The sequence below is a fragment of the Varroa destructor genome, unplaced genomic scaffold, assembly GCF_002443255.2.
Source record: "Varroa destructor unplaced genomic scaffold, Vdes_3.0 BEIS01000003.1, whole genome shotgun sequence".
Classification (NCBI taxonomy): Eukaryota; Metazoa; Arthropoda; class Arachnida; order Mesostigmata; family Varroidae; genus Varroa; species Varroa destructor.
The window spans coordinates 37703144-37717261 of record NW_019211456.1 but is presented as its reverse complement, the minus strand read 5'-3'; the positions used below and the strand labels follow the sequence as shown (position 1 = coordinate 37717261).

The 14118-nt window shown below is 43.2% G+C and overlaps 1 protein-coding gene and 1 non-coding gene across 4 annotated transcripts in view; both read left to right on the top strand.

Annotated features, from left to right (window-relative positions):
• Cep97 (centrosomal protein 97kDa) overlaps nucleotides 1–14118 on the top strand; it is a 161117-nt gene that overhangs the window by 38701 nt on the left and 108298 nt on the right. The gene's annotated exons all lie outside the window — the stretch shown is intronic.
• TRNAS-UGA (transfer RNA serine (anticodon UGA)) lies at nucleotides 12606–12687 on the top strand. Its single transcript has one exon. It is a non-coding gene; the product is annotated as a tRNA-Ser (tRNA).

Here is a 14118-nt window from a genome sequence, read left to right as displayed (position 1 = left end):
ATGTGAATATGAAACAATAGATATAAATGCTTCCCGGTTACCGATAGGCGATTCCGACACGTTTTTAACGACGAAGTGAACGAAAACGAATTAGAAAACTATAGAGCATTACTTGTTATGCGGAATGTACACACCCATACAAACATATCTAATGCACCTGAAACAAGCAAAGAGCCATGAGGACGGACAGCCATCGAACATCCCCTCAACAAACTCGAGAAGAGGCGGATGAACGTTTTTGCACGCTAAGTTAACTTGGCTACATTCTAACTATATATCAATTAGTTTGTGTAAAAATTTGTTGAGCAATTATGTTTAGGTGAGTGCTGGTCCGAGTGTATCTGGTAAAATTCAACGTTTGCTTTAAGTCAGGGAGCTGTCAATACTACGACGGAAAGCTCTGTCCCTGCGCCCTCACATAGGGAGCGATTGTTTAATAGCGTATGGCGCCCTTCCAAAGATCACTATGTTCGTCCGGATTCAACATCACGACCATACGAATACCTAGCATGATTACCGTGTCTAGGCAAAGAGAATTATTACTATGCAATGGAAGTGTCTATAATAGCTGCCGTCTTAAAGGTCTTCGTGTGCGTATGTATGTACTAGTTCTTCATTTGAAACAGAACTACACGACGCAATAGCTAGAAGCTATTCACTTTATCTCCCATAGAAACGAAGTAGTACTCGGGCTCTAATCGACTGCTTTGTTCGTCAAGTTTATTTTAGAATAGACGAAATTCGCTGGCAGGTTGAATATCAAAATTCACCCCGAACGTCATGAAGACGATTTACAATAGACAAACAAAGAAATGAGTTTCTACTGGGAAGGTTTGCTTGATATGGGCCAGAACCCTGTTTCTCAAGCAATGTGAGCCAGCATTTCGAATCCACTAGAGTTTATTTGATAAGTTAACGTGGATATAGTCAATGTTATTCCCGATTGTTCGGTGGTTTCCTAACTTGAGTATTCAGACAGCAAGGTATCGTACGTTAATTTTCTAGCTGGTGGTCCCACAAAGCCTCTTGCCGTCATCGCTGTCTCATTCCAAGCGGTTGTAGGCCATTTGTTACAAATCTACAAGTGTCGATTACGTTGGCTTAAACTCTCAGCCTTTCGCAATGGCCTGTTATGACTTATTGTTGCGTCCTACATCGCTTGGTTGAATAGGGATATCGACTACCCTGTTACTGTCTACAATGTCCGCTAAACACGTGCAGCTGTAGATAGTGTTTTTATCACAATAATAGATAAATAACTGAACCCAGCGACCACAACATCAGAAACAGCGAACTACTTTGTGACCTGTGATTTCATTAGGTTTGAAGCAGAATAAAACAACATGAAGGTGCTGTAACAAGCAATGACGACTCAGGCAACCGTTTATGAGAAGCTTCCTTTCCAGACGTTAGCAGTACTCTTTTTTATGATCTGGAAAACTGTTTAGAATGATACGCCCCACCGTACTCGCCCTTCTAAATATTTAACCCTTACTTGGCAAGGCCACGCATCGTACGGCCCTGTGGACGTAAACAGTTCGCCAGCGCCATTTGCTGTCAGCCCAAATCTTTTCTCCCGATGCCACAGTTTCACTATAAGGGAAAAAATAAGCCAAAATCAGTGGTCCTGTGCCATATATCGTCAACAGCCAGTGTACATTTGACATTTTGGGTGGACACTGGATCGTTTCTAGTGCCATCTTTGTCTTCGTGTCACACGATGACAACTTCTGATTCTTCGTGGTGGCGACGGCGGCAGCTTCAGCGAAGTCAATTCAGCCAGGCCAAAGAACTTTGTCTACAAAAGAACACATCTATCTTCTAAGTAACATGATCTAGTCTTTGCCATCTTTTTCCCGATAGCACCTACTTCAACGCCCCGTTGCGCCCGCTACTTCTTCTTCGCCGTTGTTTTTCCCCGTTTTTCTGTTTTTTTCTTTCGTACTGAAGGGTTGACGGCAATTGGCTTTCACTTTTCCTTTATCGTGCCCAAGCGCAGGGTGACGCAGCGGCTCGGCAGCGACCGGCGCGGTCACCGTCATTGCAGCAACCCCGTTGCCTTCGGTTACGCCGCGGAGACCGTCGTAGGTGTTTACGAATGATGACGTTGAGCAATTTACGAAGATCGACGATAAGGATAGAGGTGCTAGCGGTGCTGCGGTTAGCCCAGCCTCCATTAAGCGTCCACATGCATATCAATGTATGCCGTACTACTAGTAGAACGAGTACGCAAATTGCATGTCTTATATCCTAATGCTGCCAGTATCGTTTCTCCGTAGTTTCTGTAAGGTCTTTAGTCGGCCGTGTCCAGCCGCAACGTACCCGGATTACACTGTACGATAGAGAAGCTCGATTGCTTCTCGATTTACAGGGTGACTCCTTTAGCTTGTGGTTTTGGCAAAGTAACAGTAGCGGCAGCCAGCGGCATCCGCACTTGATTCTGATGGACCTTTACTCGGGGATAGACTCTGCGCAAAAGCAGGAGATAGACATGAACCGAGCTGGGATAATGGTGGTGTAGGATAGTGCGATCTTGAAGTTCGCTGCTTCGTCGAACCTGCCGCGAAGCACGGTTTATGCTTATATGGTCCTAGAGACAAGGATACGTATGCTACCTATTTGAGTCGAAAAAAGATAGGAGCAGTGAAGCGGAAAATGAAACGGGGTAGTATAGGGTGCGGCCACCTTAAAGACCTTCTACATTACTGAGGTGAACAGTTCAATGGGAAAGTATGTTCTCGGAGTATATAAGCAAGAACCTTGCTGTAGCCGCCGAGTTTTAGGCTACCCAATGGTTAGCGACATGGATGAATCAACATGTGTATATACATGAATGTTATAGGCAGAGCAAATATTCCGTGTCCACTCATTGGTGCCAGTCGTTGACACTTTTCCTCTCAGTGCCTAGGTCGGTAGCAACGTATTTCCGTACATATGGACATTTAGTTTTCGTCCGCCCAGCTGAATAATGCTACTTCTGAATACATCAATGGATTTTATTGGGCAATATCTAGTATTATAAAACTCTAGATGTGTTTCTAAATTGACTAGTTTTCGATTTGGTAACTTCGAATTAGTTTCTGCAATGTAAGTGCTAACACTTACGAAGTTATATTCGATTTAAAAAACCCTTATTTAAAATTTAAGAAAAAAACCACCATTACTACCGACACTACACAATATTATTTTGACTAACGATTATGTGTTGTACATGTTTCACAAGGAGATTTTCCATTACCGCCAATGTAAGCATTCAGCTAAATTTTGAAGAACCTTCAAGATTTGCTAGAACTATTTGCCAATAATCGTTCTTTGTTTTTGGCCACTTACTCATATTGACTGCGTCGTTTATTGTATGTAGCTCCGCTTCTGGCTTCTGTCTGCTAAAAAACGAAGCCATCCATGCCAACTTCTGCTCGCATAGTAAGTCCTCCTCGTAGGACAATCGCATCATGGCTTCTCGAGGGTTTTATTTAACTAGCTAGTACTATTCAATGCGTGTGACAACTGTGTGACAATGGTAATCATATGTTATGCTGTGTCCGCCTTGGCCTGCTCTGCAAGGATATTTTATGTATAATTGGTGTATATGCTTGTGTGTGTAGAGGGCATATGGAAACTTCAATGATACGTACCATAGAGCTTTCGTAACGGCGAAGTCTAACAAGCACATCTTGCGGGTTTCAAGAAAGATGTTGACAGGGAGTTGACAGCCGGTAGCTGAAACGTGTTCCAAGCATTCAAGCGCCGGTCGTCAAAATATAGCTTCCCTGCCTGTTTGTCACATGTGTGTTGATTGTTTCTTACTTCTTTAGTGTACCACTGTGTTTAAAGCTCAAAGAAGAAAAACAAAGTACCCAATGACGCTAAGCATTGTCCTGTTAAAGATATGAGTTAAAGTTGAATATTCTTAACTGAACAATATTGCATTGTTTAAATTATTGGTCTCGTAACGGGTTAGTTACGTAGTTTGCCGCTATTCCAACGTAAAGTAGAAAAGAACTTACACTACGCTGGTTACGTAACTAACGTGTAAGATAACAAAAAAAAAAAAACGAAAATGGTATTATTCGTATAATGAAACCAATTTAACTTCAGCGAGCTCAAGTTTAAAATGTTTTAACTTAAATGATTTGAAATTGTACCCGCGCAAATACGACAATTTGAAGGTTTCCGCTAAAAAAAAACGAACTAAATCTCACGAGCTGTCAGCGTAATGGAAAGAAGTCCACGTATTTTTCGCTGGTGAAATTATCATTAATCCATCGTGCTATGACAACTAATCGCTTTCATGAGCAATCGTCGTCATCATCAAGGCAATCTAGCTTAATGGAACGAGAATAAATGTGTACAATGTAGAAACTTGGCCACTGACGTTTAATACCCTTTCGCTAAAAAAGAACCTAAGTGGACCTTAAAATCATGTTACAATGTTCAAATAAGTAGCTCGTAAAGACAGCACATGGTATTCAAATAGCACAAGTATAGGTGGCACCCTCACTTATTTAGTAGAACTAACCAGTATCGTAGTCTACTTAATAGTTAAACCTAGGCTTAAGCAGATTCCAGAGTTACTGCCCTCCACTGAGCAATGAGTAGTACGTCGCTATAAGGCTACCTTGATCACAATGACTCTATCGTCCGAGCAATTAAAACGCTTAAATGCAAGCTAAATCAATAAATACGGTTTCCGGACAAGCGTACGTCATTTTGTTCGTTGTTGTGGTGGTTTTGCGCGGGACAGCGATCCCGCCATAGAGGAAAAGGGAGCGGTCGATTCACGTAGAAGGTGTCTCCCTTCTATTATTTTCCCGGATTCCTCAGCATGGCGTATCATGTTGAGGTGACACCGACTCAATTCGAATAGTTCGCGCCATATCATCCGCTGACCGGAGCGCTCCTTTCTCACCTGTTGCCGCGGAATGCTCTCTCCTTCTGAACAACGGTGCAACCTTACGCGGACAGACAATGTCGCTTTTACTCAAGCAGGCTGTAACGGCCGGTTTCCACCGCCAAAGTGTATCCTGGTTTGCCTACGCATCGACCCGAGCGAACCCTAGCGACCAGCTGATTCGCACACTGCGACTCCACAATGGGCCACCTTTCGTCTACTTACTAACGGTCTCATCTTCCTAACGTGAAGCGGGACTAAAGCGGAAAGGAAAGTAACACGGCGGGGGGGCCGCCCAGCCAGGGTAAACAGTCCCACACGATGTTTCTCTTGTCGCTGCTGCTGCCGCCGGTGCTACAACCGCTATTTCCTTCTGTTTGCTATATTATCGTACGAACGCTAGCTCTGCGCCGACTACCATTTCGATCGCCATTACTATTACTGCTAATACACGTACAGCACAAACGCCCGCTGATGCGCAGGGTTACCGCTGTCGATTACCCTCTTTTCCTCTCTGAAAAAGCGTCCGCGCGAACGCGCGTGCTGTCATTGCCTATCGCAGTAGGCCAGCGAATGGCGAACAGGGTTACGGTGATATACGATATAAGAGCAAAGCTGAGGGCTACTGCGAAATAAAGAAAACATAAGAAATATGCCAAAGAACAGCGTACTAATGTGCACGCTGCTATGGCACTTGTAACACATTCACGCAAAGGCGACTATTTCCACTCTGCAGGTTTTCTCAGAACCGTTTTTGTCATGACATGCACCTCTGTATGACGTCAACTCGATGGATGGAATTTGTTTACCCACATGTTCGTTGACTCATATCAGTCGGTGGCACCTTTCATCAAAATTCGTGCCCCTTTCCCTTTTTCTCTCCTTGCAGTGCTCTGTTTCTTTGTCTGGCGCACAGGTGATCTCTAGATTCATTAACGCGCGCCTGCGCTGGCGTCACCACCATAGCAACCTTACAGCGAACGTGGCATTGTTATTACGTATCATTAGCCGCGTCGAGTTGGCACTTCTACTGCTGTTATTTTTGTCGCCTTTAACCTCTTCGTTCTCGGCATCGTCGACCGATTGTCGCTCATTCGACTCCACACCGCGGCAGCAAAAATGGCGGCAATAGCGCTATTGCTCTACTCAGTATTGCCGGGCAGTCGAGTATGACGGACAATAAGAGAGATAATGATCGTGAACCATTACGTGACCACGCTCGTGCGAACAGGCAGAGAGGCACTATATGTCAAGGAACCGCTGCGATCGACTCTGCTGTTACACCGGGAGTGTTTGTACACAAATGTACAGCTGTGTATACGCCTGCTGACAGACAGGCCAGGATAAATTCATGTAGTTGTCACGGATTCAAGTAGCCAAAGGCTTTGGGACACAGACCCAGCCGGGCGCTAAACTCTCTACGCGGGGTGTCGCCTGTTATATGCAGGCTTGTCGCTGACGAAGACAATGGGACGATGACGGTAACGAGATGTAGACAGAGGCCTAATTACGAATAGAGGGCGACATGACATGCACCTCTAATTTGGCGAACCATCGTCCAGCCAAACGCGGTACTGGAGGTCAGTTATTCGTGTACAAACATTGGCAGACGATGAATTAGCGGCTGCTTATTGATGGACCAGTGGTTGATTTCGGCAAACGTTTTCGTACCAGACGCAGCTTCTGTAATAGTGATGCGATGTGGTACAAGCTATTGGTTCTGTAAAATTGAAATGGCTTTAATTATTCAAAGACACTGATTAATGTACTTACATTAAGTTACTATTTAATAAAAGTGCTTCACAAAAATGACGTGATCAAAGGCGTTAAGTCGATTTATTAGCTATAAAGACTAGAGTGTTGCAAGACTTAGCAGGTATAATGATAGAACACGCCTCTGAGGAATCTCTTCATTGTTGAGCTCCTTGAATTTTTCTGAGCGTTTCGGCCTCCAGACCGTCCTTTTATTTTCAACGTCATTCTATTGCCTATGTATATAGCAGACAGAGTTATCTCGTATCTCTATCTTTCACATCACAGGGCGCCATTTAAAGTAGATGCACGTACGCACGGTTCAGCTGTCCGATAAACTGGCTAGTCTCAGTAGGAAATCAAAATTTCTAGCCTGCAAATTTTGCAAAGTTGTACAGAATATCAGCATCTAGATGACTCCCGCATGTGACAAACCTCTGCAGATGATAGACCTCTGAAGAAGAAGACTGATAATTAGCTGTTTCGCGTGTGTCTAAATATAACCCATAAAGTTATTCTATCACTATTTTCTATGTATACCTCGTGGCCACGACGATCTCCGTTAGCCGTCATATCGGTTTATTATTCAAGGAACGCGAAAATGTGTCATGTTTACCTTGATCTCACACATATCTGAAGGCCTGTCTCCTACGAAATCGCTTCACTAACCGTCTAGAGCAATCTAAACTACAATAATAACAATAAAAAATTAAAAGAAAAAGATTTGCCATGATATGAAGGCAATTTCGTACGAATAGAACAGCCAGTGACGTACGACAACGGCCAAAGCGCTACTGCTACCTTTTGCAGTATCGGAAACAGCTATATAGAGCGGGTGAATTTGTCGAATCGTCTTCCTTAACGTCACAGTAATATCTGTCAACAATAGCTTATTTTTGATCGGTCGGAACACTATTCGCGTCAGAGAAAAATGCACTTACTATAAGGTATTGCCATTTACAACTCTGCACAATGGTATACAGAAGTCTCTCCAGGTTTTCCTCTTACTTCGCTATCACGTTCCCTTTTGCCCCGCAGTGACTGTCGGTGAAGCTTGTCGGTCGTCACGCTCTGCTATTTACTATATGGTCACAGCGCAAACAGGCGATGACAAGCAATGACACTGGTTTTCGTCATTCGCCAATCAAGGCCATCCTACCCCTATTATCCAAATCACTCTAATTTCATAGTGGCTATCGTGTCAACATGGTCTGTGTCTTCCAGTTTTAATTATTCTACGGCTGCACAACGATAGGGGGAGCGTGGCGATGGAGGCTCGCTGACGAATTAATAAAATTATCTAACGGATCAAGAAATATGCAGACCTAACATTGCGGAAAAAAGGAAGAGATACGCTGGAACGCCTGTCGCCGCACTGGACGATAGAAACAACGGGTGACAGGAACTTCTTACCTGTTTGTTACTGATACCCATAAACATCAATCTGGACCCCATTAAGACGATTGTACGTAATATTTCTATGACGAGTTGATCGGGCAGCTAAACAGACGACAACCTATAGACATACAAACTGACGAATGTGCAACGAAACATTGATCTCTACAGACAACGAACGTCGTAATAATGTTCTACGAGGTAAAACGTCATGGGCGTAAATGGCACAACGATGATCATCCTGCTAACGACGTATTAGCTGCGGTCACCCACAGTCGACAGTGGTAAACGTACGGTTCCAGTAGTTTGTAACAACGATGACTGATTCCTTGCTTCACTGTATTCTACAATATTGTAAAAACACGCCTGACGCTACTGGCTGTGATTTTCAGCCATCGTCGTCTTCGTCAAACTTCTTCGTTGTCGCGATGGCAACCATAAAATAGCAATGATATCACGCCGACAGCCAGGAGCCGACCACTTCATGGTGTAGTGAAGTATATTGTGACAGCACACAAATAGCAAACGCTGAAGTTGAAGTAAAATGGAAACGAAAAAAGGAAAACGTATAGAAATATATATCGACGGGTGGAAGGAGACTCGCGTTATCGGCCGACAGTTGTTCAGCTGTCGAACGGTTGTGCGTACAGGCGATATAGCGGCCAGACGACCGCTGTTGAGCTGCGGAAACTGTTGTCATTGCTGGAAAAGAAACTCAAACTTCCTGCCATGTAAGATTTTCGTTTCCACCAACGGCAACTCTTTTAGCAAGTTGAGCAATATACACACACAGACACAAGGTTTTCGGACTAAATTAGGACAAAAATCGATGTCGCCAACTTTCATGAAAACAGGTATCGAAATTAAATGTCCGTATATACCAGCAGAGGCGGCCCTGACAGACGTGTTTACCTAATGTAACTGCCACTCGCTCCGGTCACGGCCCTAAACTACTCACAGACGGTCTTCGGAAAATCCTTTTCTTAGACAAACGTTTAAATTTTTAATAGTAACCGGGGGTTCTGCTAACACGTCTAGAATGAGAAGTTGAGGTCTTGTTTGAACACGTGAGACACAAAAAAGCCAATAGACCAAAATTTTTAGTCGACAATAAACAAAAAATATTACAACTCCAAAAGTTCAAAAATGCTGAAAAGTTTGTAAAAAAGCTTCGCGTTGCGGTTCGATTGGCTTACTCTATAGACGATAGACAACTTCGTATCGAAAACTGCCTCTAATTTCCACATAAAAGTTCCACATTATCAAAAACTTGTTTTGCATCGTTTCCGACAAAAGTTCTACCCTTCTTTCGATTTTATTGTAGATTTTCGGCTTTGGGATGTAAAAGCTGCTCTTAGATTTTTCAGAAGCCCTGTAATGACCGTTGAAAAAACACAGATCGTTGATTTTTCAAGTTTGTAATTTCTGTATAGGCTCATTTTGCGCGAGAATACTGGACAATTGTTAACCTTTTACTTCTGTGCGGTTAGCACATATATGTGTATGTGTATGTATATATATATATATATATATATATATATATATATATATATATATATATATATGACCCTGCCGCCATAACGAGCGGTATAACATCGCCAAATCGCATCGATGTGACTGACATCGTTCGTAGACGCCGCTTACATCGTGAGCTTCGTATCAGTACCACTCCGGCAACCCAGAAACATATCTAGCGTGTGCGTCGCTTTTTTATGCGCCGACGAGAGCCATGTTTTGTCTTCCTTCGCATCGTAACTAATCCACTCAATTGTCTGGCTATATCAGTCTGTGTATCAATTTGTTCCCCGAAAAAAGCTTAGATAAAGTAGTTACTTTAATCAGATTTTTTGTGAGCCGGTAGAACTGGACGACCGACTACTTTTTTTTTTAAATGTCCTTTTTACCCTTTCCCATGCCGCCTTTTTTCTATGTCGTTGTCATCATCACGGAGGAGTTGGGTGGTCACGCGGGTTGTACCAGCGCGGGCCGAAGCGCTCGCAGATCAACTACGTTGTCTTTGTAACACGGGCCAAGTAATGATTGAGAAAGACAGGCACAGGGCAACACCCATGGGCGCGGGATAAAAGCTCGAAATCCTGCCTAAAGAATTACTACACATATAACATATTTGATCCAAGAGCACTCTTTTGGCAATCGCAACCTTGTTAGGGGGGGGGGGGGGGAGGGGGTAAGTGTCAAACTCTTCTGTGTCTCATCAATATTTTTTTATACTGGAAGCTATTACTACTTGTTACTAACATAGTTATCTGCATCAGTAAAAACGAAAGTTGACGACGGTAATGAACATACCAAGTGGAGGCACGCTGACATGCACGCTATCGTAGCCTCTATGCGCAAGTGTGCGGCATAGAAGCTACGATACATACTGCCTAAATAAGTGCCATGAGCATTCAAAGAAGTCTTTCAATGAAACTTGTCTTATTGATATCCACTACGATAGATGAGACACTTTAATTTCGTTGACCTACTTGGTTGAGTGAATCAGATTTTCGGGTTCGTAATATAAATTGATTAATTTTGAAACGACTCACTGCTTTTTAGCGTGGAAGCATTGGAATTCTTATGATTGGCGGCTTAACCAGATTCATGTTTTTGGGTAGAATGCAATAATAGTAGATAGTAAAATCAATGGGGCCTGAATAGTTGATCGAAAAAAGCGTAATCCGGTTTCAGGTGGACAAAAAGCGGCCCACGTTCTCAAACAAGCATCTAATCTTTTTTAACTCTGCGTATATTTTCAGGTAAGGACTAATAAATATACGCCCACCAAATTATATAATAAACTCAACCGTACGTAGCCAAACATATGTCGACAGCGACTGAAGTTCAAGGTATCATCTAGTTCATGATGATGACAATAAGTAAATATTTGACGCTTTAAGTATATCGTAAAACCCGCATAGAATCAACAATCAGCCATCAGCGGGTCAGTTTCAACAGTAGTAATTACCTACAATTTACATCTAAATTTTCCCTTGTCAATCCAACCTCAGCTCCTGCAGCTCGACCTGTGTCTGGCTAGCCAGCCTACAATAGAGAGAGTAACACTGTCAGACCACCCCTCTGATCGTATTCCGGCGACGGTGATAATGTGGCTGTGTCTGGACGCCGTCTAGCCCGAGTCTGACCTGGTATGTTATAAGCTGCATTATTTGAAGGAGTAAAACAATGCTATTACTCATCATGATATTGTTTATTCAGACACTTATCCACTGTCCCTCTCCGTACCGTCGATGAGCTTCGTCCTACTCGTTGGCATTCTGCTGCCCCGGCTGCGATTTCCCTCCGCGATGTCCTCTCTTTTGTCGTTGTCGGTCTTTTCTTGACAAACGGTTGGACCAGCAAATGAGTCCAATACTCTGCCTTTGCAGATAGAGCAGCTGCCCTCTAGGTGACTGTACCCTGCAACATGTCCGAGCCGTTCGTGTTTGCGTGTTACCTAAATTGCTGCGACAAGACAGCACCAACAATAGCGGTAGCGTTAACTGCGGTCATCACCGCCAGCAAAAGACAACGGCTTTTCGGGCTCAGAAGGAACGGGTGCTGGTGCCGTCTCTTAAGTAGAAGTGATCTACTGTTTCCTCATTGTTGTTATCGTCGTTACTACTGTTAATGATGTTTCCCCTTCTGGTTTGCCTAGTTACTCCGTTCATCCATAGGACAAAATGTAGGCGGCGGCATAGGCCCAAGAAATCCGGTGAATGAAGATGGGAACCAAACGAACAAACAGGAAATTAGCAAAAACAATTTTCAGCCTCTGCAGAGAATCGGGGCCATTTAGATACAGCCCCTTCGCCGAGGTCATGGGTTCTTAAAGTCCTGTCATGTCGTACACAAACAAAAATCGACGGGATGCAGCTAAGAAGAGGACGGCTGGGTCGTGGACTGACAAACGCATAGAGTGCGGCGACGAGGGGCGGTCAAAGCGATAGCGACGACATCGGCGATGAAAACGGCATCAGACGTTCAGGTACGCCAGTGCTCAAAAAAGAACTGGATGCGAAGAAATCTTTGAAAAACGAGGCGATCACTTATATCAGCGTCGCATTGTTGCCTACTAGACATCTACAGCAACTTTGAAGCGGCCATACTGGGGTCGGTATAGAATGCGGTGTAGAAAGTTCGACCATAATCGCATCGGTAAAGTGAACCAGAAGAGCGCGGGGAAAAACATAACTAGAACATACTGGCGGGCTGCATGGAGTACTATCGTAAACGACAAACAAAGCTTATAGTAAGACTTCTACTCGGAATCGAACAAAGGAGAAGCAATTCGCCCCTAGTGAGTGAACAAAATAGCTAGACTGTAACTAAAATATAAAGGGGTGGCCTGTAACATAATGTACTCTGTACAATTTCTGTCTTCTCTTCTAAGGCACAAGTGCTGAGAGATCGGCACCTTATCTAGGTGCTACCGTAATCAATGCATTGTTTCGCCGAATTATAGAGCATTATTATAAGCATTTATGAGTTTCTTTTTCTTTCCTATTTATAGAAGAACAAGTTGAATGAATTTGCTGAGTGATGGCGTTGATGGTTGTCGTGGGCAGTCGTGGCCGAGTGGTTAAGGCGTTGGACTTGAAATCCAATGGGGTTTCCCCGCGCAGGTTCGAATCCTGCCGGCTGCGGAATTTGTTTTTCTTTATGTGAATGGAATAGCGTATTCAAACACATCCTTGGACCTCCCATAACGGCAAGGGTTTTAATTGTCGACAGTATCCCTTGACTTTAGTTGTGTAGATTTATTTAGTTGAGACTACCTATATACCTCCTTTTTATTATGGCACAAAATTTCAATCTAATAGTAACATGTCAGTTGTCCATAAAAGCAAACTGCAAATGAGCGAAAAACTTGAGAGTGAAGCAAAAGTTCAGTATACAAAATTTGCTAAATGAATTCTATGATAACGTGGTATTTCCTATAAGTCGCACGGTGGTGTCTCACATTATTAATCGGCACCGCTCGTTAACAGTGCTATATCATTTTCGATCTAATCTGTAAAATTGTCAAAATACCATATCAAATAGGCAAATAATGATTGCGTCTGCAGTTACAGACTAAACATCTAAAAACTGACAAATGGATATATCAAACGCAGTTTTATTTTGTCCATATTATACAAAGTTCGACAATACATCTAAGCAAGTGTGATGCTTTCATTGTTACTAGTGTTGTTAGTAAATCGTGTCTTTCACTTTTTTGCCCCTCAAAGACAAAAAAGAAAACGATTTCACTACTACTTTGTTTTTAAAGTATATTGATTCACTTTGCAGTTGCTGTTCTTAGACAGCCGGTGTTCAAGGCGCTTTTATCAAAGTTGTATAAATTTCAGATAATTCGGCGTTGTCCGTTCCGTTCAGTCGAATTGACCAGTGGCAACCTGTTACTTTCTACCTAGGCGTTTACTTTCCGTTTAACTTTCATCTCTTATTTAAAAGTGTGTATGTCCATCGCGCACTATTGTGGTTTACGTCGTCTGCCGGCCTGTCGGTGTTATCCGGGATTAGCGAATACCTACATAATCGAAATTCTACAGTTTGAACACCTTTTCTCATACGTGCACCCCGGCAATGAATATTTTGACTTTAGTCTGGCGAACATTCCGGACGCCCACTCGTTGTTAGAGATGCCGAGTGTCTGTTCTAGATCAGGTTCAGCTTTCGACGCCTCCTACTGTCGTCTGCTGGGGTTCACCTAGTCTAACTGCTTGAAATAAGCCCACTGGCCCATTAGCGCCCACCGAACGCAGTCATCCTCGCGTGAACTATAGGCGCTGCCATAGTTTGTTTGTCACTAGGCAACTGAAAATGACGCGGGCTGATAAACACTGATAAACAACAGCGGAGATAACAGGAGGAGAAATAGGCAACCTCGTTCATCTTGAATTCGCGAAGAAAAACTAATAAATCCTTTTGTTGGTGATTACTACGCGCGAGGGTGAGCACAAATAGTAGACATGACAATAGCTCAACGTCTTAACGTAGATGAACAATACTGTACACGTGTGGAAATGCTGAAATTTGGTCTTTAATCTTTGCTCAACAAAAAAGTATTCCTT